The 24,918-nt window shown below is 44.8% G+C and overlaps 1 pseudogene; it reads right to left on the minus strand.

Moving 5' to 3' along the window:
- Positions 1-941: 941 nt before the first annotated feature.
- Positions 942-24,689, minus strand: LOC121534792 (annotated as a pseudogene).
- Positions 24,690-24,918: the final 229 nt, after the last annotated feature.

Raw genomic sequence — 24,918 nt, forward strand, 5'->3', positions numbered from 1 at the left:
AACATGAAGCTCAAACAATGGCTACACACTAACAAGCCAAACACGAGTCAAGATCCCACAACTAAGGTAGGCAACCAGGCTACTTAAGTATGATCCCCAATCAGAGACAACGAGCGACAGCTGCCTCTGATTGGGAATCACACCCGGCCAAACATAGAAATACACATTCTAGATCCTAAACATAGAATCTAACAACATAGATCTCATCCTGAACTCACACCCTGACCCAACCAACAAGAGTTCTCTAGGTCAGGGCGTGACAGTGACATACTTTGGCAGTTTTAGAAGCATATAGTTCAAAGTCCATTCCTTTTATTTTATGACCTTAAAATATAGGCCAAATAATAAGCAAATCTTGAATTGAAACTGGTAGAAATGGGTAATAAGTAATTTATATACTGTACACCAAGTACATTTAGTTACACTTTATTTGCTTAAGCATTTCAGAAGTTCACACATGGCCAATCATGATAATAAACTAAAGAGTAAAAGTCAAACAGTCGCTGGCAGTGCAGGTCCATGATGTATACGGTTATAAAAATAGAGACCATCACTTGAAAGACAAAACCATAAACAAATTAAATGTTAAAATCAGCTTCTACCCCCAAGCCATAAGACTCCTGAACAGCTAATCATGGCTACCCGGACTATTTGCACTCCACCCCATCTTTTAACGCTGCTGCTACTCTGTTAATTATTTATGCATAGTCACTTTAACTCTACCCACATGTACATATTACCTCATCTACCTTAACTAGCCGGTGCCCCCGCACATTGACTCTGCACCGGTACCCCCCTGTATATAGCCTCCCTACTGTTATTTTATTTTACTTCTGCTCTTTTTTTCTCAACACTTTTTTGTTCTTGTTGTTTTATTTGACTTTTTATTAAGAAATAAATGCATTGTTGGTTGAGGGCTGTAAGTAAGCATTTCACGGTAATGTCTACACCTGTTGTATTCGGCGCATGTGGCAAATAAAATTTGATTTGATTTGATTTTAAGTGGTGTGGATATCAACATGATCATGTGCACAGTATGTGGTGTTGAGGATTTCCTCCTCACCAACAGTTCTCCTGGTTATTTTTGCCAACAAACTTATCCATCGAGGCCTGCAGAGAGAAAGAGATCTGAGTATTTTGCTTTGGACACAGAGCAGTGGAAGCTTGGACATGACACACATCATCAATGCCGGACCTGACCAACCCTCAAAGGGGTGATTCAACTAGGCTGGATCTATGGACATCATTGCACCTTTTCTAACACAGGGTGGCAGTATACAGTAGGATAACAGTAATGGTCACCTCAGACTTTGTATGAGGTGCAAAGCCAAAAAATACACAAAGGAAGATGTAAGAAACGACTTGGACACTTCCCATTGCTTCAAAGGTTTGTATATTATCATACAAAAATTATACTTAAATCCGAACTGGTTCTCTAGCAAACTAGTAAGATTGTCTCACCCAATGTTCAAGAAGGGACTTTTTCCCCTTTATTCAGATTACAACCCCTCACTTTCAGGTATTTGAAAAGGAAATCATCTCCCAAATATCACTATTTCTAAAACAAGCCATAGAAAGTTGGTTGCAATTTCAATTGAATCCTCCAGAAATGACAGAACAAATATTGCGACAAATAGTGGTTCAACTCAAATATACTAATTGATAAAAAAAATATTTTTTGAGAAAATTTAAAAAAAGGTATAATCTTCGTAAATGATATTATCGGTAGGAATGGTGGAGTTGTCGCACATGCAGCTAACAAAAACATATGAAAATGTCTGCTCTTCCCAAAATTACAACCAAATAATTGCAGCATTACCGCAAAAATGGAAGAGGAAAGTGGAAGGAGGAAAAAGTAAGGAACTTGTCTGTCGGCCTTGCATTAAAGAACATAATTGGTTAAAGAAAATTGTGATAAATAAAAAAGTTTACCAGTTTCATTTAAGGACCAAAAGATTGACAGCCGTCCCATGTAGATTGCAAAATAGTTGGGAAGAGATTTTTGACGTACCGATTCCATGGCATAGTGTTTATGAACTGATACGCAAAACGACGCCAGATTCAAAACTTTTTTCAAAAACGTTTTCATTAAAAATTATTATATAAAATTCTTGCTACCAATAGAATGCTATTTGTATGGGGGATACCATCTTCCCGGCTCTGCAGATTTGGCTGTGAAGAGACAGAATCATTAGATCATTTGTTTTGGTACTGTCCATTTGTAGCTTGTTTCTGGACACAGGTCCAGGAATGGCTGAAGGATTGCAATATTTGCATGGAGCTGACCCTGCAGATAGCACTACTGGGTGATCTGAAAAGTCATAGTCAATCGATCAATAATATAATAATACTTTTAGCAAAGATTATTTTCAATTCACAAACTGTAGAAACAATGAGAATAGAAAGGTTCAGAACTTTTGAAAAACATCACAGTACAGTTGTAAAATTAATGGCAAATAGAAATCAAATATGGAAGGTGTTAAGAGATAGATGGGAGGTGTTGAATGGAGCTGAAGGATGGGACTAATAACAACAACTAATAACAACAAGATAACTAGTGTAAGACATGCTGTGTCCATAATAAGTATATAGGTTATATATTGTGAGCTTTTGTGAAAGAGCACAGTTAGAAAGATATGGCATATAGAAGCATACCAGATGGACATCATGAAAATGATCGGAGGAAGTTCAGGAGTAAAAACAAACAAAATATAATTAGTGACTGTGTCCATAAAAGGTATATAATATGTATAAGCATGAAGTAGAGGCCTAAGCATTGTTGTTCACTAGTTTACTCCAATTAGGGAGGGGATGGTGGGGTTGGAAAGATGGGAAATATATATATTTTTAAAGGATATGTATGTATGCGAGAAAAAAAAAAACATATGGGGGATTGGAAGTGATGCAGACAATTACATTGATGGAAGTTATAATCTATCTGCAATATTAAAGCTGATCTACCCCCCCAAAAAAAAGAAAGAAAAAAAAGTTTGTATATTGAACAAAAATATAAACGCAACATGCAACAATTTCATATGTGGAAATCAGTCAATTGAAATAAATTAATTAGGCCCTAATCTATGGATTTCACATGACTGGGCAGGGGCGCAGCCATGGATGGGCCTGGCTTCCCAGTGGGGTGGCCCTATGCCCTCCCAGTCAATTACAATGAGACAAAAATACTCATCAGTTTCATCAGCTGTCCGGGTGGCTGGTCTCAGACGATCCCGCAGGTGAAGGAGCCGGATGTGGAGATCCTGGGCTTATGTGGTTACACGTGGTCTGCGGTTGGACGTACTGCCAAATTCCCTAAAATGGTAGAGAAATTAACATTCAATTCTCTGCTAACAGCTCTGGTGGACATTCCTGCTGTCAGCATTCCAATTGCACACTACCTCAAAACTTGAGACATCTGTGGCATTGTGTGACAAACAGCACATTTTGTGGCCTTTTATTGTCCCCAGCACAAGGTGCACCTGTAACGATCATGCTGTTTAATCAGCTTCTTGATATGCCACACCAGTCAAGTGGATGGATTATCTTGGCAAAGAAGAAATGCTCACTAACAGGGCTGTAAATAAATTTGTGCACAGAATTGGAGAGATAAGCTTTTTGTGTGTATGGAACACTTCTGGGATCTTTTATTTCAGCTCATGAAACATGGGGCCAACACTTTACATATTTTTGTTCAGTATTGTTTGACCATGTAGCCAAGTCTTAATGCTTTGACCCATTCTGGTTCCTCGTTAGGGTTTTTTCTGTATGAAATGTTCACAGACCAATGTGTTTAATGGAAATGTCATACACTAAGCCAGAAACGCTCACCTGTAGCAGTAACCGCTTTTCCTCAGCTTCCTGTAGAAGAACAGCACGTCAGGGTCGGCTCAGACCACACTGGGGTCAAAGTCAATGACCCTTAGGTCCTCCAGGCTCCTGGCTCGAGACAGAACCACGTAGGCCTGGGCGCTCTCGAACACCAGCGCCAGGAAGATCTCCACACAGTCCAGCGTCATGCCCTGACAAAACACACACAGAGTGGGTAAGATACACACACAAATACAGAGACGCATAGATATACAGTGGGGAAAAAAAGTATTTAGTCAGCCACCAATTGTGCAAGTTCTCCCAATTAAAAAGATGAGAGATGCCTGTAATTTTCATCATAGGTACACGTCAACTATGACAGACAAATTGAGATTTTTTTTCTCCAGAAAATCACATTGTAGGATTTTTAATGAATTTATTTGCAAATTATGGTGGAAAATAAGTATTTGGTCACCTACAAACAAGCAAGATTTCTGGCTCTCACAGACCTGTAACTTCTTCTTTAAGAGGCTCCTCTGTCCTCCACTTGTTACCTGTATTAATGGCACCTGTTTGAAGTTGTTATCAGTATAAAAGACACCTGTCCACAACCTCAAACAGTCACACTCCAAACTCCACTATGGCCAAGACCAAAGAGCCGTCAAAGGACACAAGAAACAAAATTGTAGACCTGCACCAGGCTGGGAAGACTGAATCTGCAATAGGTAAGCAGCTTGGTTTGAAGAAATCAACTGTGGGAGCAATTATTAGGAAATGGAAGACATACAAGACCACTGATAATCTCCCTCGATCTGGGGCTCCACGCAAGATCTCACCCCGTGGGGTCAAAATGATCACAAGAACGGTGAGCAAAAATCCCAGAACCACACGGGGGGACCTAGTGAATGACCTGCAGAGAGCTGGGACCAAAGTAACAAAGCCTACCATCAGTAACACACTACGCTGCCAGGGACTCAAATCCTGCAGTGCCAGACGTGTCCCCCTGCTTAAGCCAGTACATGTCCAGGCCCGTCTGAAGTTTGCTAGAGTGCATTTGGATGATCCAGAAGAGGATTGGGAGAATGTCATATGGTCAGATGAAACCAAAATATAACTTTTTGGTAAAAACTCAACTCGTCGTGTTTGGAGGACAAAGAATGCTGAGTTGCATCCAAAGAACACCATACCTACTGTGAAGCATGGGGGTGGAAACATCATGCTTTGGGGCTGTTTTTCTGCAAAGGGACCAGGACGACTGATCCGTGTAAAGGAAAGAATGAATGGGGCCATGTATCGGGAGATTTTGAGTGAAAACCTCCTTCCATCAGCAAGGGCATTGAAGATGAAACGTGGCTGGGTCTTTCAGCATGACAATGATTCCAAACACACCGCCCGGGCAACAAAGGAGTGGCTTCGTAAGAAGCATTTCAAGGTCCTGGAGTGGCCTAGCCAGTCTCCAGATCTCAACCCCATAGACAATCTTTGGAGGGGAGTTGAAAGTCCGTGTTGCCCAGCGACAGCCCCAAAACATCACTGCTCTAGAGGAGATCTGCATGGAGGAATGGGCCAAAATACCAGCAACAGTGTGTGAAAACCTTGTGAAGACTTACAGAAAACGTTTAACCTGTGTCATTGCCAACAAAGTGTATATAACAAAGTATTGAGAAACTTTTGTTATTGACCAAATACTTATTTTCCACCATAATTTGCAAATAAATTCATTAAAAATCCTACAATGTGATTTTCTGGATTTTTTTTCCTCATTTTGTCTGTCATAGTTGACGTGTACCTATGATGAAAATTACAGGCCTCTCTCATCTTTTTAAGTGGGAGAACTTGCACAATTGGTGGCTGACTAAATACTTTTTTTCCCCACTGTACACTGAGAATGTGGTGGAAAACTGTCATACAGAGAGGAAGACCTATTTGATACACGTGATATGAGTCAGCCTGAAGTGTAGTGAAAACCAGCTTTGTTTGGATAGCTGCAGAGATATCTGCTTATAAGCAAAAAATAAAGCAGGAAGCACCAGTGACTCGGTAAATAAGGAAGTGGTCAGATGACACAGATGCTAAGCTACAGGACTGTATTGCTAACACAGACTGGAATATGTTCCGGGATTCTTCCGATAGCATTGAGGAGTACACCACATCAGTCACTGGCTTGATCAATAAGTGCATCGATGACGTCGTCCCCACAGTGACCGTACGTACCCCAACCAGAAGCCATGGATTACAGGTACATCCGCACTGAGCTAAAGGGTGGAGCTGCCGCTTTCAAGGAGCGGGACTCTAACCCGGATGCTTATAAGAAATCCCGCTATGCCCTCCGACGAACCATCAAACAGGCAAAGAGTCAATACAGGACTAAGATTGAATCGTACTACACCGGCTCCGACGCTCGTCGGATGTGGCAGGGCTTGAAAACTATTACAGACTACAAAGGGAAGCACAGCCACGAGCTGCCCAGTGACACAAGCCTACCAGACGAGCTAAATCACTTCTATGCTCGCTTCGAGGCAAGCAACACTGAAGCATGCATGAGAGCATCAGCTGCTCTCACGTCTGTAGCCATGAAGTGCTTTGAAAGGCTGGTCATGGCTCACATCAACACCATTATCCCAGAAACCCTAGACCCACTCCAATTTGCATACCGCCCCAACAGATCCACAGAAGATGTAATCTCTATTGCACTCCACATTGCCCTTTCCCACCTGGACAAGAGGAACACCTACGTGAGAATGCTATTCATTGACTACTGTTCAGTGTTCAACACCATAGTGCCCTGAAAGCTCATCACTAAGCTAAGGACCCTGGGACTAACCACCTCCCTCTGCAACTGGATCCTGGACTTCCTGACGGGCCGCCCCCAGGTGGTAAGGGTAGGTAACAACACATCTACCACGCTGATCCTCAACACGGGGGCCCCTCAGGGGTGCGTGCTCAGTCCCATCCTGTACTCCCTGTTCACCCATGACTGCATGGCCAGGCACGACTCCAACACCATCATTAAGTTTGCTGACGACACAACAGTGGTAGGCCTGATCACCGACAATGATGAGACAGGCTATAGGGAGGAGGTCAGAGACCTGGCCGTCTGGTGCCAGGATAACAACCTCTCCCTCAATGTGATCAAGACAAAGGAGATGATTGTGGACTACAGGAAAAAAAAGAGGACTGAGCACGCCCCCATTCTCATCGACGGGGATGTAGTGAAACAGGTTGAGAGCTTCAAGTTCCTTGGTGTCCACATCACCAACAAACTATCATGGTCCAAACACACCAAGACAGTCGTGAAGAGGGCACGACAAAGCCTATTCCCCCTCAGGAGACTGAAAAGATTTGGCATGGGTCCTCAGATCCTCAAAAAGTTATACAGCTGCACCATCGAGAGCATCCTGGTTGCATCACCGCCTGGTATGGCAACTGCTCGGCATCCGACCGCAAGGCACTACAGAGGGTAGTGCGTACGGCCCAGTACATCACTGGGGCCAAGCTTCCTGCCATCAAGGACATCTATACCAGGCGGTGTCAGAGGAAGGACCTAAAAATGATCAAAGACTCCAGCCACCCTAGTCATAGACTGTTCTCTCTGCTACCGCACGGCAAGCGGTACCGGAGCGCCAAGTCTAGGTCAAAAAGGCTTCTTAACAGCTTCTACCCCCAAGCTATAAGACTCCTGAACAGCTAATCATGGCTACCCGGACTATTTGCACTGCCCCCCCCCCCCCCACCCCACCCCCCTCTTTTACGCTGCTGCTACTCTGTTTATTATTTATGCATAGTCACTTTAACTTCACCCACATGTACATATTATCTCAATAACTCGACTAACCGGTGCCCCCGCACATTGACTCTGTACCGGTACCCCCTGTATATAACCTCCCTACTGTTATTTTATTTTACTGCTGCTCTTTAGTTATTTGCTATTTTAATTTTTTTCTTAAACTGCATTGTTGGTTAAGGGCTTGTAAGTAAGAATTTCACTGTAATGTCTACACCTGTTGTATTCGGCGCATGTGGCAAATAGAAATTGATTTGATTTGAGAGGGTGAATCACATGAGCACCGAATCGATATATCGCTTAGAGCTACACATCTTCAATCGTAATATAGGCTGTAATTATCCCAAGGGTATGATCTTGTGACATCACTCTGCGTCTGTTTCAACACCGCCCTCGGAGTCGAGGGGAGGGAAAGCAAACATGGATGACACTGATGGTGACCAACGAACTCAATTACCCAGAGGGCTTGGCTCATCTGTCTAGCCAATCATACGGACACATTTCAAATCAAATCAAATTTTATTGGCCACATGCGCCGAATACAACAGGTGCAGACATTACAGTGAAATGCTTACTTACAGCCCTTAACCAACAGTGCATTTATTTTTAATAAAAAAAGTAGAATAAAACAACAAAAAAGTGTTGAGAAAAAAAGAGCAGAAGTAAAATAAAGTGACAGTAGGGAGGCTATATATACAGTAAAATAAAGTGACAGTAGGGAGGCTATATATACAGGGTGGTACCGGTGCAGAGTCAATGTGCGGGGGCACCGGCTAGTTGAGGTAGTTGAAGTAATATGTACATGTGGGTAGAGTTAAAGTGACTATGCATAAATAATTAACAGAGTAGCAGCAGCGTAAAAAGATGGGGTGGGGGGGGCAGTGCAAATAGTCCGGGTAGCCATGATTAGCTGTTCAGGAGTCTTATGGCTTGGGGGTAGAAGCTGTTGAGAAGTCTTTTGGACCTAGACTTGGCACTCTGGTACCACTTACCGTGCGGTAGCAGAGAGAACAGTCTATGACTAGGGTGGCTGGAGTCTTTGACAATTTCAAATCAAATCAAATCAAATTTTATTGGTCACATGCGCCGAATACAACAGGTGCAGACATTACAGTGAAATGCTTACTTACAGCCCTTAACCAACAGTGCATTTATTTTAAACAAAAAAGTAAGAATAAAACAACAACAAAAAAGTGTTGAGAAAAAAAGAGCAGAAGTAAAATAAAGTGACAGTAGGGAGGCTATATATACAGTAAAATAAAGTGACAGTAGGGAGGCTATATATACAGGGGGGTACCGTTGCATAGTCAATGTGCGGGGGCACCGGCTAGTTGAGGTAGTTGAGGTAATATGTACATGTGGGTAGAGTTAAAGTGACTATGCATAAATACTTAACAGAGTAGCAGCAGCGTAAAAAGGATGGGGTGGGGGGCAGTGCAAATATTCCGGGTAGCCATGATTAGCTGTTCAGGAGTCTTATGGCTTGGGGGTAGAAGCTGTTGAGAAGTCTTTTGGACCTAGACTTGGCACTCCGGTACCGCTTGCCGTGCGGTAGCAGAGAGAACAGTCTATGACTAGGGTGGCTGGAGTCTTTGACAATTTTGAGGGCCTTCCTCTGACACCGCCTGGTATAGAGGTCCTGGATGGCAGGGAGCTTTGCCCCAGTGATGTACTGGGCCGTACGCACTACCCTCTGTAGTGCCTTGCGGTCAGAGGCCAAGCAGTTGCCATACCAGGCGGTGATGCAACCAGTCAGGATGCTCTCGATGGTGCAGCTGTAGAATTTTTTTGAGGATCTGAGGACCCATGCCAAATCTTTTTAGTCTCCTGAGGGGGAATAGGCTTTGTCGTGCCCTCTTCACGACTGTCTTGGTGTGTTTGGACCATGATAGTTCGTTGGTGATGTGGACACCAAGGAACTTGAAGCTCTCAACCTGTTCCACTACAGCCCCGTCGATGAGAATGGGGGGCGTGCTCAGTCCTCTTTTTTTTCCTGTAGTCCACAATCATCTCCTTTGTCTTGGTCACGTTGAGGGAGAGGTTGTTGTCCTGGCACCACACGGCCAGATCTCTGACCTCCTCCCTATAGGCTGTCTCATCGTTGTCGGTGATCAGGCCTACCACTGTTGTGTCGTCGGCAAACTTAATGATGGTGTTGGAGTCGTGCCTGGCCATGCAGTCATGGGTGAACAGAGAGTACAGGAGGGGACTGAGCACGCACCCCTGAGGGGCCCCCGTGTTGAGGATCAGTGTGGCAGATGTGTTGTTACCTACCCTTACCACCTGGGGGCGGCCCCGTCAGGAAGTCCAGGATCCAGTTGCAGAGGGAGGTGTTTAGTCCCAGGATCCTTAGCTTAGTGATGAGCTTAGAGGGCACTATGGTGTTGAATGCTGAGCTGTAGTCAATGAATAGCATTCTCACGTAGGTGTTCCTCTTGTCCAGGTGGGAAAGGGCAGTGTGGAGTGCGATAGAGATTGCATCATCTGTGGATCTGTTGGGGCGGTATGCAAATTGGAGTGGGTCTAGGGTTTCTGGGATTATGCTGTTGATGTGAGCCATGACCAGTCTTTCAAAGCACTTCATGGCTACAGACGTCAGTGCTACGGGTCGGTAGTCATTTAGGCAGGTTATCTTAGAGTTCTTGGGCACGGGGACTATGGTGGTCTGCTTGAAACATGTTGGTATTACAGACTCAGTCAGGGACATGTTGAAAATGTCAGTGAAGACACTTGCCAGTTGGTCAGCACATGCACGGAGTACACGTCCTGGTAATCCGTCTGGCCCTGCGGCCTTGTGAATGTTGACCTGCTTAAAAGTCTTACTCACATCGGCTACGGAGAGCGTGATCACATAGTCGTCCGGAGCAGCTGGTGCTCTCATGCATGCTTCAGTGTTGCTTGCCTCGAAGCGAGCATAGAAGTGGTTTAGCTCGTCTGGTAGGCTTGTGTCACTGGGCAGCTCGCGGCTGTGCTTCCCCTTTGTAGTCTGTAATAGTTTTCAAGCCCTGCCACATCCGACGAGCGTCAGAGCCAGTGTAGTATGATTCAATCTTAGACCTGTATTGACTCTTTGCCTGTTTGATGGTTCGTCGGAGGTCATAGCGGGATTTCTTATAAGCGTCCGGGTTAGAGTCCCGTTCCTTGAAAGCGGCAGCTCTACCCTTTAGCTCAGTGTGGATGTTTCCTGTAATCCATGGCTTCTGGTTGGGGTATGTACGTACGGTCACTGTGGGGACGACATCATCGATGCACTTATTGATGAAGCCAGTGACTGATGTGGTGTACTCCTCAATGCTGTCTGAAGAATCCCGGAACATGTTCCAGTCTGTGCTAGCAAAACAGTCCTGTAGCTTAGCATCTGCGTCATCTGACCACTTTTTTATTAACCGAATCACTGGTGCTTCCTGCTTCAGTTTTTGCTTATAAGCAGGAATCAGGAGGATAGAGTTATGGTCAGATTTGCCAAATGGAGGGCGAGGGAGAGCTTTGTATGCGTCTCTGTGTGTGGAGTAAAGGTGGTCTAGAGTTTTTCCCCTCTGGTTGCACATTTAACATGCTGGTAGAAATTAGGTAGAACGGATTTAAGTTTCCCTGCATTAAAGTCCCCGGCTACTAGGAGCGCTGCATCTGGATGAGCGTTTTCCTGTTGATTAATGGCCTTGTACAACTCATTCAGTGCAATCTTAATGCCAGCATTGGTTTGTGGTGGTAAATAGACAGCTATGAAAAATATAGATGAAAACTCTCTTGGTAAATAGTGTGGTCTACAGCTTATCATAAGATACTCTACCTCAGGCGAGCAAAACCTCGAGACTTCCTTAGTATTTGATTTTGTGCACCAGCTGTTGTTTACAAATATACACAGACCGCCGCCCCTTGTCTTACCAGAGTCAGACGTTCTGTCCTGCCGATGTAGCGTATAGCCTGCTAGCTGAATGTTGTCATTGTTGTCGTTCAGCCACGACTCCGTGAAACATAAGATATTACAGTTTTTTAATGTCCCGTTGGTAGGATAACCGTAATCTTAAATCGTCAATTTTATTCTCAAAAGATTGAACGTTGGCTAATAGGATTGATGGGAGACGCAGTTTACTCGCACGCCGTCGGATCCTTACAAGGCACCCGGATCTGCGTCCACGATATCTCCGTCTCTTCCTCACGCGAATGACGGGGATCTGGGCCTTGTTGGGTGTCTGTAGAATATCCTTCGCGAACGCCTCGTTGAAGAAAAAGTATTCGTCCAATGCGAGGTGAGTAATCGCTGTCCTGATATCCAGAAGCTCTCTTTGGTTATAAGAGACGATGGCAGAAACATTATGTACAAAATAAATTACAAATAACGCGGAAAAACACACATAATAGTACAATTGGTTAGAGGGCTGTAAAACGGCAGCCATCTTCTTCCGGCGCTATTCCATGCCAAATCTTTTCATTTTGAGGGCCTTCCTCTGACACCGCCTGGTATAGAGGTCCTGGATGGCAGGAAGCTTGGCCCCAGTGATGTACTGGGCCGTACGCACTACCCTCTGTAGTGCCTTGCGGTCGGAGGCCAAGCAGTTGCCATACCAGGCGGTGATGCAGCCAGTCAGGATGCTCTCGATGGTGCAGCTGTATAATATTTTGAGGATCCGAGGACCCATGCCAAATCTTTTCAGTCTCCTGAGGGGGAATAGGCTTTGTCGTGCCCTCTTCACGACTGTCTTGGTGTGTTTGGACCATGATAGTTTGTTGGTGATGTGGACACCAAGGAATTTGAAGCTCTCAACCTGTTCCACTACAGCCCTGTCGAAGAGAATGAGGGCGTGCTCAGTCCTCTTTTATTTCCTGTAGTCCACAATCATCTCCTTTGTCTTGGTCACGTTGAGGGAGAGGTTGTTATCCTGGCACCACACGGCCAGGTCTCTGACCTCCTCTCTATAGGCTCTCATCGTTGTCTGTGATCAGGCCTACCACTGTTGTGTCGTCAGCAAACTTAATGATGGTGTTGGAGTCGTGCCTGGCCATGCAGTCATGGGTGAACAGGGAGTACAGGAGGGGACTGAGCACGCACCCCTGAGGGGCCCCCGTGTTGAGGATCAGTGTGGCAGATGTGTTGTTACCTACCCTTACCACCTGGGGGCGGCCTGTCAGGAAGTCCAGGATCCAGTTGCAGAGGGAGGTGTTTAGTCCCAGGATCCTTAGCTTAGTGATGAGCTTTGAGGGCACTATGGTGTTGAATGCTGAGCTGTAGTCAATGAATAGCATTCTCACGTAGGTGTTCCTCTTGTCCAGGTGGGAAAGGGCAGTGTGGAGTGCAATAGAGATTGCATCATCTGTGGATCTGTTGGGGCGGTATGCAAATTGGAGTGGGTCTAGGGTTTCTGGGATAATGGTGTTGATGTGAGCCATGACCAGCCTTTCAAAGCACTTCATGGCTACAGACGTCAGTGCTACGGGTCGGTAGTCATTTAGGCAGGTTATCTTAGTGTCCTTGGGCATGGGGACTATGGTGGTCTGCTTGAAACATGTTGGTATTACAGACTCAGTCAGGGACATGTTGAAAATGTCAGTGAAGACACTTGCCAGTTGGTCAGCACATGCTCGGAGTACACGTCCTGGTAATCCATCTGGCCCTGCGTCTTTGTGAATGTTGACCTGCTTAAAAGTCTTACTCACATCGGCTACGGAAAGCGTGATCACATAGTCATCCGGAACAGCTGGTGCTCTCATGCATGCTTCAGTGTTGCTTGCCTCGAAGCGAGCATAGAAGTGGTTTAGCTCGTCTGGAAGTCTTGTGTCACTGGGCAGCTCGCGGCTGTGCTTCCCTTTGTAGTCTGTAATAGTTTTCAAGCCCTGCCACATCCGACAAGCGTCAGAGCCGGTGTAGTACGATTCAATCTTAGTCCTGTATTGACTCTTTGCCTGTTTGATGGTTCGTCGGAGGGCATAGCGGGATTTCTTATATGCGTCCGGGTTAGAGTCCCGCTCCTTGAAAGCGGCAGCTCTACCCTTTAGCTCAGTGTGGATGTTTCCTGTAATCCATGGCTTCTGGTTGGGGTATGTACGTACGGTCACTGTGGGGACGACATCATCGATGCACTTATTGATGAAGCCAGTGACTGATGTGGTGTACTCCTCAATGCTATCTGAAGAATCCCGGAACATGTTCCAGTCTGTGCTAGCAAAACAGTCCTGTAGCTTAGCATCTGCGTCATCTGACCACTTTTTTATTAACCGAGTCACTGGTGTTCCTGCTTTAGTTTTTGCTTATAAGCAGGAATCAGGAGGATAGAGTTATGGTCAGATTTGCCAAATGGAGGGCGAGGGAGAGCTTTGTATGTGTCTCTGTGTGTGGAGTAAAGGTGGTCTAGAGTTTTTTTTTCCTCTGGTTGCACATTTAACATGCTGGTAGAAATTAGGTAGAACGGATTTAAGTTTCCCTGCATTAAAGTCCCCGGCCACTAGGAGCGCTGCCTCTGGATGAGCGTTTTCCTGTTGACTTATGGCCTTATACAGCTCATTCAGTGCAATCTTAATGCCAACATTGGTTTGTGGTGGTAAATAGACAGCTATGAAAAAATATAGATGAAAACTCTCTTGGTAAATAGTGTGGTCTACAGCTTATCACAGGATACTCTACCTCAGGCGAGCAAAACCTCAAGACTTCCTTAGTATTTGATTTTGTGCACCAGCTGTTGTTTACAAATATACACAGACCGCCACCCCTTGTCTTGCCAGAGTCAGCCGTTCTATCCTGCCGATGTAGCGTATAGCCCGCTAGCTGTATGTTGTCCATGTCGTCGTTCAGCCACGACTCGGTGAAACATAAGATATTACAGTTTTGAATGTCCCGTTGGTAGGATAACCGTAATCTTAGGTCATCCAATTTATTCTCAAATGATTGAAGATTGGCTAATAGGATTGATGGGAGCGGCAGTTTACTCGCTCGCCGTCGGATCCTTACAAGGCACCCCGACCTACGTCCACGATATCTCCGTCTCTTCCTCATGCGAATGACGGGGATTTGGGCCTTGTCGGGTGTCTGTAGGATATCCTTCGCGGCCGCCTCGTTGAAGAAAAAATCTTTGTCCAATACGAGGTGAGTAATCGCTGTCCTGATATCCAGAAGCTCTTTTTGGTTATAAGAGAAGATGGCAGAAACATTATGTACAAAATAAATTACAAATAACGCGGAAAAACACACATAATAGTACAATTGGTTAGAGGGCTGTAAAACGGCAGCCATCTTCTCCGGCGCCATTAGAGCAATGAGAGCCAGTTCTCGGGGCAGGAGGGGAGCTGCAGAGTCGGTGGTGGGCTGACTAATAACATACAGGGTCAAACACAGCTGATATGTAACCGGCACTGTCTGGTGGTTTACTTGCAAGACATGGGGTGAATGAGAATTGCTAATGAGAATCGCTAAATGGACATCCATCTTCTGAGGCTAGCTGGATTCAATTTCATCCAGAAGTATGCCACCTTTCCTAACCCCCTTAATAACATGTCCTTGAATGGATAGATAAAAGCAATATGGTGATTAGCAAGGCTAGTTGCAGTTTCCGAGATATTGCCTTGACCAATATAGTAACATTAGTTTGGTAGGGGCGATTTATCACAGCCAAAGGGAGATGAGAGTTTTCGGAATGTGATCAAAAGGTAAGACTCATTCACAGCCCTAGGTCCATCACCGTTGACGTCAGAGAGAGAGAGAGAGAGAGAGAGAGAGAGCATGTCTCTGTTAGAATGTTTTTATGATGCATCCTTCCTGTCTCTCTTGGAGTTATCAATGATCCAACACAATTGTACGGGACAAAGCATTTTCATTGTATTTGAATAAATGGCCCATGTGTGAAATTCCCTCTCAGTTCTAGAGTTGCGCCAAGCACACCATAGTCCCAGTTGGTATTAAATAGCTTGAATGTTTTGTTGCCGCGCCCAATTGTCTCTCAGCAAATGTTCTTGTTGTCTGCTTGTTTTTGTCAATTACAAAACTACATTTAAGACAAGTACAACATGTCTAATGATTATTTTCAACATTGTCTGCTCCCAAACAGAATATTGTAGGGCTTCCCTCATGCCCCTTTTCATGACGGCGCTAACATTAGCCACATGAGTGAGTGCTAGCTAGCTACCAACCAGAACATTAAGTTAGCTAAGACCAACAAAACAAACAGACTATAAAGCTACAAGTAGTGAGTGAAGTTACAAACGGACTATACTAAACAAGTTAAATGTCTTACCTGTGATTAAATGTTTTCCACACACATAATCATAGCTACATGTAGCCTACTTCGGCACCAGGTCCCCACAATTTTCTCTTCCACATCGAATAGCCTGCTCTAGTTCCCTACGTTGGAGCATTGTGAACCGTAGGTCGAGATTTTTGACCTGGTTACATGTACATTGAACAACACAGTATGTTTTCGGCATTTTTTGTTATTTCTGTATAACACAAAATCTATGACGAAGTTGGCTCTTTTACAACCGGGGTCCATGGGAAATAAAAATGTTTCCCCCCAATTTGTGGGTGTGGTCTTCTTCTTCTTTGATGAGGTTTGATGGCGGTTGGCATCCAATAAATGTTGCATTACCGCCACCTACTAGACTGGAGTATAACTGCCTTATACTTTGCTTAAAAAAACAAATAAACAAATACCCTACCATCTAACAATCTAGTCCTACCTCAGGCCAACAGCCTGAAAGGATGGGACACCACCACTCAACACACCCTGTAACTCTTCTGACGTCAAGCATATATCATTTGTTGGCCTATCCCTCTGTAATGGTACAGCTCTACTCCTCACACAACTCCTCTCAGGAAATTCTCCCCTTGACCCATCTTCCTCTACTTTCTTCACTGTCTCAGCATACAAAAACTTCTGCACTTCATCAATCGTTCGCAGGAGAAATAGATGGAGAAATCGGGGACGTATGTCGGGGTGCCTTGTAAGGATCCGACGGCGAGTGGGTAATCTGCCTCTACCATCAGTCCTATTAGCTAATGTAAAATCATTGGATAACAGAATAGACGAGCTACGATCACGAATATCCTACCAATGGGACATTAAAAACTGTAATATCTTATGTTTCACAGAGTCGTGGCTGAACGATGACATGGATAACATACAGCTAGCGGGATTTACGCTGCATCCGCAAGATAGAACAGCAGCATCCGGTAAGACAAGGGGTGGCGGTCGGTGTATATTTGTAAACAACAGCTGGTGCACGACATCTAATATTAAGGAAGTCTCCAAAAGTCTCCAATAACACCAGAAAAAGTGTGCAGGAAAACTTAAATCAGTTTTACCTAATTTCTACCAGCATGTTAAATGTGCAACCAGAGGAAAGTAAACTCTAGACCACCTTTACTCCACACACACAGAGACGCGTACAAAGCTCTCCCTCGCCCTCCATTTGGCAAATCTGACCATAATTATAACCTCCTGATTCCTGCTTACAAGCAAAAACTAAAGCAGGAACACCAGTGACTCGGTCAATAAAGAAGTGGTCAGATGACACAGATGCTAAGCTACAGGACTGTTTTGCTAGCACAGACTGGAATATGTTCCGGGATTCTTCTGATGGCATTGAGGAGTACACCACATCAGTCACTGGCTTCATCAATAAGTGCATCGGTGACGGCGTCCCCACAGTGACCATACGTACATACCCCAACCAGAAGCCATGGATTACAGGCAACATCCGCACTGAGCTAAAGGGTAGAGCTCCGCTTTCAAGGAGCGGGACTCTAACCCGGACGCTTATAAGAAATCCTGCTATGCCCTCCGATGAACCATCAAACAGGCAAAGCGTCAATACAGGACTAAGATTTAATCGTACTACACCGGCTCCAAAGCTCGTCGGATGTGGCAGGGCTTGCAAACTATTACAGACTACAAAGGGAAGCACAGCCGCGAGCTGCCCAGTGACACGAGCCTACCAGATGAGCTAAATTGCTTCTATGCTCGCTTCGAGGCAAGCAACACTGAAGCATGCATGAGAGCATCAGCTGTTCCGGACGACAGTGTGATCACGCTCTCCGTAGCCGATGTGAGTAAGACCTTTTAAACAGGTCAACATTCACAAGGCCCACTCCAATTTGCATACCGTCCCAACAAATCCACAGATTATGCCATCTCTATTGCACTCCACACTACCCTTTCCCACCTGGACAAAAGGAACACCTACGTGAGAATGCTATTCATTGACTACAGCTCAGCGTTCAACACCATAGTGCCCTCAAAGCTCATCTCTAAGCTAAGGACCCTGGGACTAAACACCTCCCTCTGCAACTGGATCCTGGACTTCCTGACGGGCCGCCCCCAGGTGGTAAGGGTAGGTAACAACACATCTGCCACGCTGATCCTCAACACGGGGACCCCTCAGGGGTGCGTGCTCAGTCCACTCCTGTACTCCCTGTTCACCCATGACTGCATGGCCAGGCACGACTCCAACACCATCGTTACGTTTGCCGACGATAACAGTGGTAGGCCTGGTCACCGACAACGATGACACAGCCTATAGGGAGGAGGTCAAAGACCTGGCCGTGTGGTGCCAGGATAACAACCTCTCCCTCAATGTGATCAAGACAAAGGAGATGATTGTGGACTACAGGAAAAGGAGGACCAAGCACGCCCCCCTTGTCATCGATGGGGCTGTAGTGGAGCAGGTTGAGAGATTCAAGTTCCTTGGTGTCCACACCACCAACAAACTAACATGGTCCAAGCACACCAAGACAGTCATGAAGAGGGCACGACAAAGCCTATTCCCCCTCAGGAGACTGAAAAGATTTGGCATGGGTCCTCAGATCCTCAAAATTATACAGCTGCACCATCGAGAACATCCTGACTGGTTGCATCACTGCCTGGTATGGCAACTGCTGGGCCTCCGACCCCAAGGCACTACAGAGGGTAGTGCGTACGGCCCAGTACATCACTGGGGCCAAGCTTCCTGCCATCCAGGACCTCTATACCAGGTGGTGTCAGAGGAAGGACCTAAAGATGGTCAAAGACTCCAGTCACCCAAGTCATAGAATGTACTCTCTGCTACCGCACGGGAAGCGGTACCGGAGTGCCAAGTTTAGGTCAAAAAGGCTTCTTAACAGCTTCTACCCCCAAGCCATAAGACTCCTGAACAGCTAATCATGGCTACCCGGACTATTTGCATTCCCTCCCCACCTTCTTTTACGCTATTATCTATGTATAGTCACTTTAACTCTACCTACATGTACATATTACCTCAATTACCTTGAATAAACCTGTGCCCCCGCACATTGACTCTGTACCAGTACCCCCAAGTATATAGCCACGCTACTGTTATTTTACTGCTGCTCTTTAATTATGATTTTTCTTTAGTTTTATATATAATATATATATTTTTTTTTACTCATCTATTTTTTACTTAACACTTATTTTTCTGCATTGTTGGTTAAGGGCTTGTAATTAAGCGTTTCACTGTAAGGTGTGACAAATAAAATGTCATTTAACAACGTAATGTATTCGGCACAAAAGCTCATACAGGATAACTTATATATCCTAACATCACTTTGTCGGGCAAAGACTCCACATCAAAATGCAAAAGAACAGACAACGACTCTTCTGTTTTAGCACTTACTTCACTCTGTCTGCGTCGCACCAATCCACGAGCACTCTGTCTGCGTCGCACCAAACAGATCTTCCCCTTCAGTTGGTCAACTTTCACATTTACCACTACCCCAGTAATCACTCCTTTCAATGGCAGCCTTTTCTTGAGAGCAAAACAATTCACATCTCTTGTCCTCATTAGTTTGACACGGAGCGCCTGCTCCCGCTGACCAGCAGAAACACAAACAATTATCATAAGACCACTTCTGGTTACCTTCACCAATTCCACAGCACCCATCTCTGTTTTCACCCACCCTGAAACCACAAATGGATCAGCCAAAAGGCAAGGGTCCAAATATTTCACTGTCACAGACTCTTCTTTATCCTGACCCTCGGTGCAAGCCTCGGGCTCCGATGAACTTCACCACACCTACCCCCTCCGATACTTCGCCCTCACATTTCCATTTATCCTCCTCGATCCAGCGTACAGCTCACTCTGCTTATACTTTCTACCATTCTTCTTTAACAAACCATCTCCCTTTTTTCCGCCATTTTTAACCGATTCATACTCACCCTCTTCCTCCCTCTCGCTCTTCGACCTCCTCTGCCTCTCTTTTTCCCTCCATTCCTCCGCCGTATTCCAAGTATACATCTCCTTATGCTATACCGCAGTTCTCCTGACATACATCTTGTTCTTGCTCTCTCAAGGGACGCCATTTTCCACCTGCCTTCAACAACCTGCAAAACAAAAAGCTCAGGTCAGTCTTCCGGTCTCGTGCACCTTGTGTTCATGTTGACTTCCATCTCCTTCATAAACCACTAAGGTATAAAGAACTGTGGTCGTGGTCGAGGGGAATTCCTTCGACCACGACCACATGACATGAATACCGACCAATGATTTATATATACACTAGATTACTAACAGAGAGAGGGGGGGCTTTGTTGCAGCAACCATGCCTTCATCTTGGCACTCCCTCACAATTGTAAAACATTTTGGAAGCTATAGAACGGCATTTATTCATGTATACAGTGGGGGAAAAAAGTATTTAGTCAGCCACCAATTGTGCAAGTTCTCCCACTTAAAAAGATGAGAGAGGCCTGTAATTGTCATCATAGGTACACGTCATCTATGACAGACAAAATGAGGGGGGAAAATCCAGAAAATCACATTGTAGGATTTTTAATGAATTTATTTGCAAATTATGGTGGAAAATAAGTATTTGGTCACCTACAAACAAGCAAGATTTCTGGCTCTCACAGAGCTGTAACTTCTTCTTTAAGAGGCTCCTCTGTCCTCCACTCGTTACCTGTATTAATGGCACCTGTTTGAACTTGTTATCAGTATAAAAGACACCTGTCCACAACCTCAAACAGTCACACTCCAAACTCCACTATGGCCAAGACCAAAGAGCTGTCAAAGGACACCAGAAACAAAATTGTAGACCTGCACCAGGCTGGGAAGACTGAATCTGCAATAGGTAAGCAGCTTGGTTTGACGAAATCAACTGTGGGAGCAATTATTAGGAAATGGAAGACATACAAGAACACTGATAATCTCCCTCGATCTGGGGCTCCACGCAAGATCTCACCCTGTGGGGTCAAAATGATCACAAGAACGGTGAGCAAAAATCCCAGAACCACACGGGGGGACCTAGTGAATGACCTGCAGAGAGCTGGGACCAAAGTAACAAAGCCTACCATCAGTAACACACTACGCCGCCAGCGACTCAAATCCTGCAGTGCCAGACGTGTCCCCCTGCTTAAGCCAGTACATGTCCAGGCCCGTCTGAAGTTTGCTAGAGTGCATTTGGATGATCCAGAAGAGGATTGGGAGAATGTCATATGGTCAGATGAAACCAAAACAGAACTTTTTGGTAAAAACTCAACTCGTCGTGTTTGGAGGACAAAGAATGCTGAGTTGCATCCAAAGAACACCATACCTACTGTGAAGCATGGGGGTGGAAACATCATGCTTTGGGGCTGTTTTTTCTGCAAAGGGACCAGGACGACTGATCCGTGTAAAGGAAAGAATGAATGGGGCCATGTATCGTGAGATTTTGAGTGAAAACCTCCTTCCATCAGCAAGGGCATTGAAGATGAAACGTGGCTGGGTCTTTCAGCATGACAATGATCCCAAACACACCGCCCGGGCAACGAAGGAGTGGCTTCGTAAGAAGCATTTCAAGGTCCTGGAGTGGCCTAGCCAGTCTCCAGATCTCAACCCCATAGAAAATCTTTGGAGGGAGTTGAAAGTCCGTGTTGCCCAGCGACAGCCCCAAAACATCACTGCTCTAGAGGAGATCTGCATGGAGGAATGGACCAAAATACCAGCAACAGTGTGTGAAAACCTTGTGAAGACTTACAGAAAACGTTTGACCTGTGTCATTGCCAACAAAGGGTATATAACAAAGTGTTGAGAAACTTTTGTTATTGACCAAATACTTATTTTCCACCATAATTTGCAAATAAATTCATTAAAAATCCTTCAATGTGATTTTCTGGATTTTTTTCTTCTCATTTTGTCTGTCATAGTTGACATGTACATATGATGAAAATTACAGGCCTCTCTCATCTTTTTAAGTGGGAGAACTTGCACAATTGGTGGCTGACTAAATCCTTTTTTCCCCACTGTACATTCATTTTTGCCACATTTATTCTATTACAGACACTTTAATACATACTTTTAAATGATATTATGCGAGCTTAACATACAAATACAAAAAGATATTAAAACATTTTCCTTAAAGTATCGTTTTTAGATTTTAGTAATGTTAAAATCCCCACTACAACAAAACAATACTTAAATACATGTAATTTTATTCTTGAAACATTTAATTGAAATACTGTATAATTCCATTCTTTCCTATGGAGGACTGCACCTACTGGGGAGTGCCAATATGGCCGACCGGCTTCAAAGCCTCTCAACGGCCAATATAAAGCATCAGCAATCCAGGGTTTATATAAATCATTGATACCGACTCTGAGTATAGAGCCTTATATTTGCCATGCCTCACCTGGCCCTTGTGGATGGAGATGGCCCAGGCCAGTTTGAATGGCAGCTGCTGGCGGCTCAGTTAGAGCCCGTCTCCAGCCTTGAACATCCAGCGCTCGGGCTTCAGCACCTCAGTGGCGCCGCACAGGAAACACACGCGCAGGAGCCCTGAGGAGTCAGAGAAAGGACTGATGGGACTGCTGCTATACAGAGTTAGGGAACACTTGTTTGTCAGTGAATCGATCATCATAAATGCATAGCTAAAACAGATAGCCGCAAGGAAATTTGAGGGTTATTATGCATACTTTTGTATACACCGAGACCTGAATCATATACTTTTTGTGCCCCTGAATCCTAGTGTCCATTGTATGCCATGTAGATGTATAAGTGTACTGTCTACCTAGCTTCCCAGGCTGAAAGTCCACTACGACTTCTCGAGCCCCGTTGACCAGGCCCCTTTGGACATCCAGGTTCTTTGTTAGCATGACCTGGGGATACAAAGCAGTCAAGCCAGTGAGTAGTCATTTTAGCCTACAATGGAACATTTACATTTACTTGAACATTATTAAATCAAGCTAGCCCAACAGCTTAGAGATGCATTCACTCTGATGTAGTTGTGACCACTGGAGGAGTAGTCTCCATGCACTGACCTGAGCGCCCACTTTGAGCTGCAGTAGCCTGCTGACGGGACTCTGGGTATCTATGGTCTTCACCAGCACAGGGTCGCTGTCCACTGCCTCAAACAACTGCACTGACCCTGGGAACGAATGGAGGACCCATTTAAACGTTGCAAATATTTTCTCTGTAAAGTAGTATAATGACAGCAAACGACTACAAACAACCATTTTTTTGGGGTGGGGAGACATAAACAAACAGACTAAGGACATGTTCAGTTGGATACCCCACAAAGGAGCACATTGAGATTCTGTTCTTTTGAGCAATAGGGGCAGATGATTATTTTTTAACACCTGATGTTTTTTTTAGGTGGCAATCCTACTTTCAATTATCATCTCAGCATTCTCAATTGGAAGCCATGACCATTAAAACCAGCATGTCGCACAGAGATAGAACTCATTGTGGCTGGTGACAGACTCACCACAGCTTGTCCCCAGTAACAAGGGTAGCATAAGGCTCACACATAGAGCAGCAAAAACGAAACAAGTCCTTTCATTGGTTTTTGCCAGCCTAATCATAGGGTATGTTTGCTCGAGGTTGCAATTAATTGGTGAATTGTTTTTCTTTCCTGCAAGCTGTGTGTAGGGGGTCTAACAAAGGAAATGCCAACAGGAAGTCAAGTGGGTTGGAACATGACTTCCTGGAATGGTCTGCTTATTGGGTTAGCACCCCAACACACCTTTGTAACTGAGACCCTCAAGGTCCTATGGTTGTCAGGATGTCAACAACATCAATCAACAAATGACTCAAGCCTGTGACACACAGTACTGGCCAATCGTCACCTGCCTCAAGGCACTGGTTTGTCTCACACAAAAACTTAAGAACTGTGGGGATAACAGTCATAAAAATGCCAAACCTGGCAGGTGCTGGTGCTTGTTGTCATTAGTCAGCTCCACGTCATCCTTGTGAGTGCACAGCCTGGTTACCAGGATACCGTCCTGCTCAATCTTGTGATAGGCACTCTCCATCAGCTTGGCAATGACTTCCTCTGTGACTCTGTGGCATTGAATGATGGACGTTGACAATACAATTACTTTTAATAAATTGCATGATTACAATTTCATTCCAACAGAGAGAGAAGTTCATTTTCTAATTGGCTCAGAAACTCCACTTGGTACTGTAGAACTGGCATTTTGTCATGAAAGACCATGGAGTTGTGGCACAGTGGATGCATCTCAAAAGTCTATAAAATGGCTTCCTCTCCTCCTTAGTCACCTTTTGTGAAAGAACTGGATAGGTGAAAGCTTGTCTTTCACCCATCATGCATTTCATTAGAGAACAAGCAGAGGAAGCTGCTTCAGACTGTTGAGATGCACCCATTGAATCGGCCCAGAACATCCATCCAAAATGGCTGCCTATTGTCCACTGCTCAGCGTACCTGCCCACTCTCACTGCCTGCAGGAGGGAGATGAAGGACTGGTCCGTCTGCCTACACACCTCAGTCAGTTCCATGTTCAGCTGGACGCACTTCCGCCAGCTTCTAGACTAGATGTCAAGGAGAGGTCACCATTTTACTATTATTAAGGTATGATGCTTTTATCGTCATATCTCAGATAGTGGCTCGAAATATAAATGACACGTAACACAAAGCAAGCTTGTGTTAGGATGTTAGGACTTTAATCAAATACACCCACCAAGTAGCAGATGCAAACATGGCTAGACTGAGACTTACTGTAATGACAAATGCTCAAGGTGGGAGTCAGTGTAACATAGTACCATTATCACCAGGCAATCTGACCTGGAAGCAGAAGCTGACCTTGTTCTTTCCCTTGGAGACTGGGGGCAGCTGGAGGAAGTCCCCACACACTATCACCTGGATGCCTCTAAACAGCTCTGTGGACCTCCATAGATACCTGTCAATAGAAGTCATAGCAGAATTACACAAGATGAACTTGACTAGGATTCGGAAAGTATTCAGACCCCTTGACTTTTTCCACATTTTGTTATGTTACAGCCTTATTCCCCAAAAAATTTTTTTATTGATCATTCTACACACAATACCCCATAATGACAAAGCGAAAACAGGTTTTTGCAAATGTATTAAAAATAATATTATTAATAATAAATAAATGTATTTACATAAGTAATCAGACCCTCTG

This window comes from Coregonus clupeaformis, chromosome 21, assembly GCF_020615455.1.
Source record: "Coregonus clupeaformis isolate EN_2021a chromosome 21, ASM2061545v1, whole genome shotgun sequence".
In the NCBI taxonomy this organism is placed as follows: domain Eukaryota; kingdom Metazoa; phylum Chordata; class Actinopteri; order Salmoniformes; family Salmonidae; genus Coregonus; species Coregonus clupeaformis.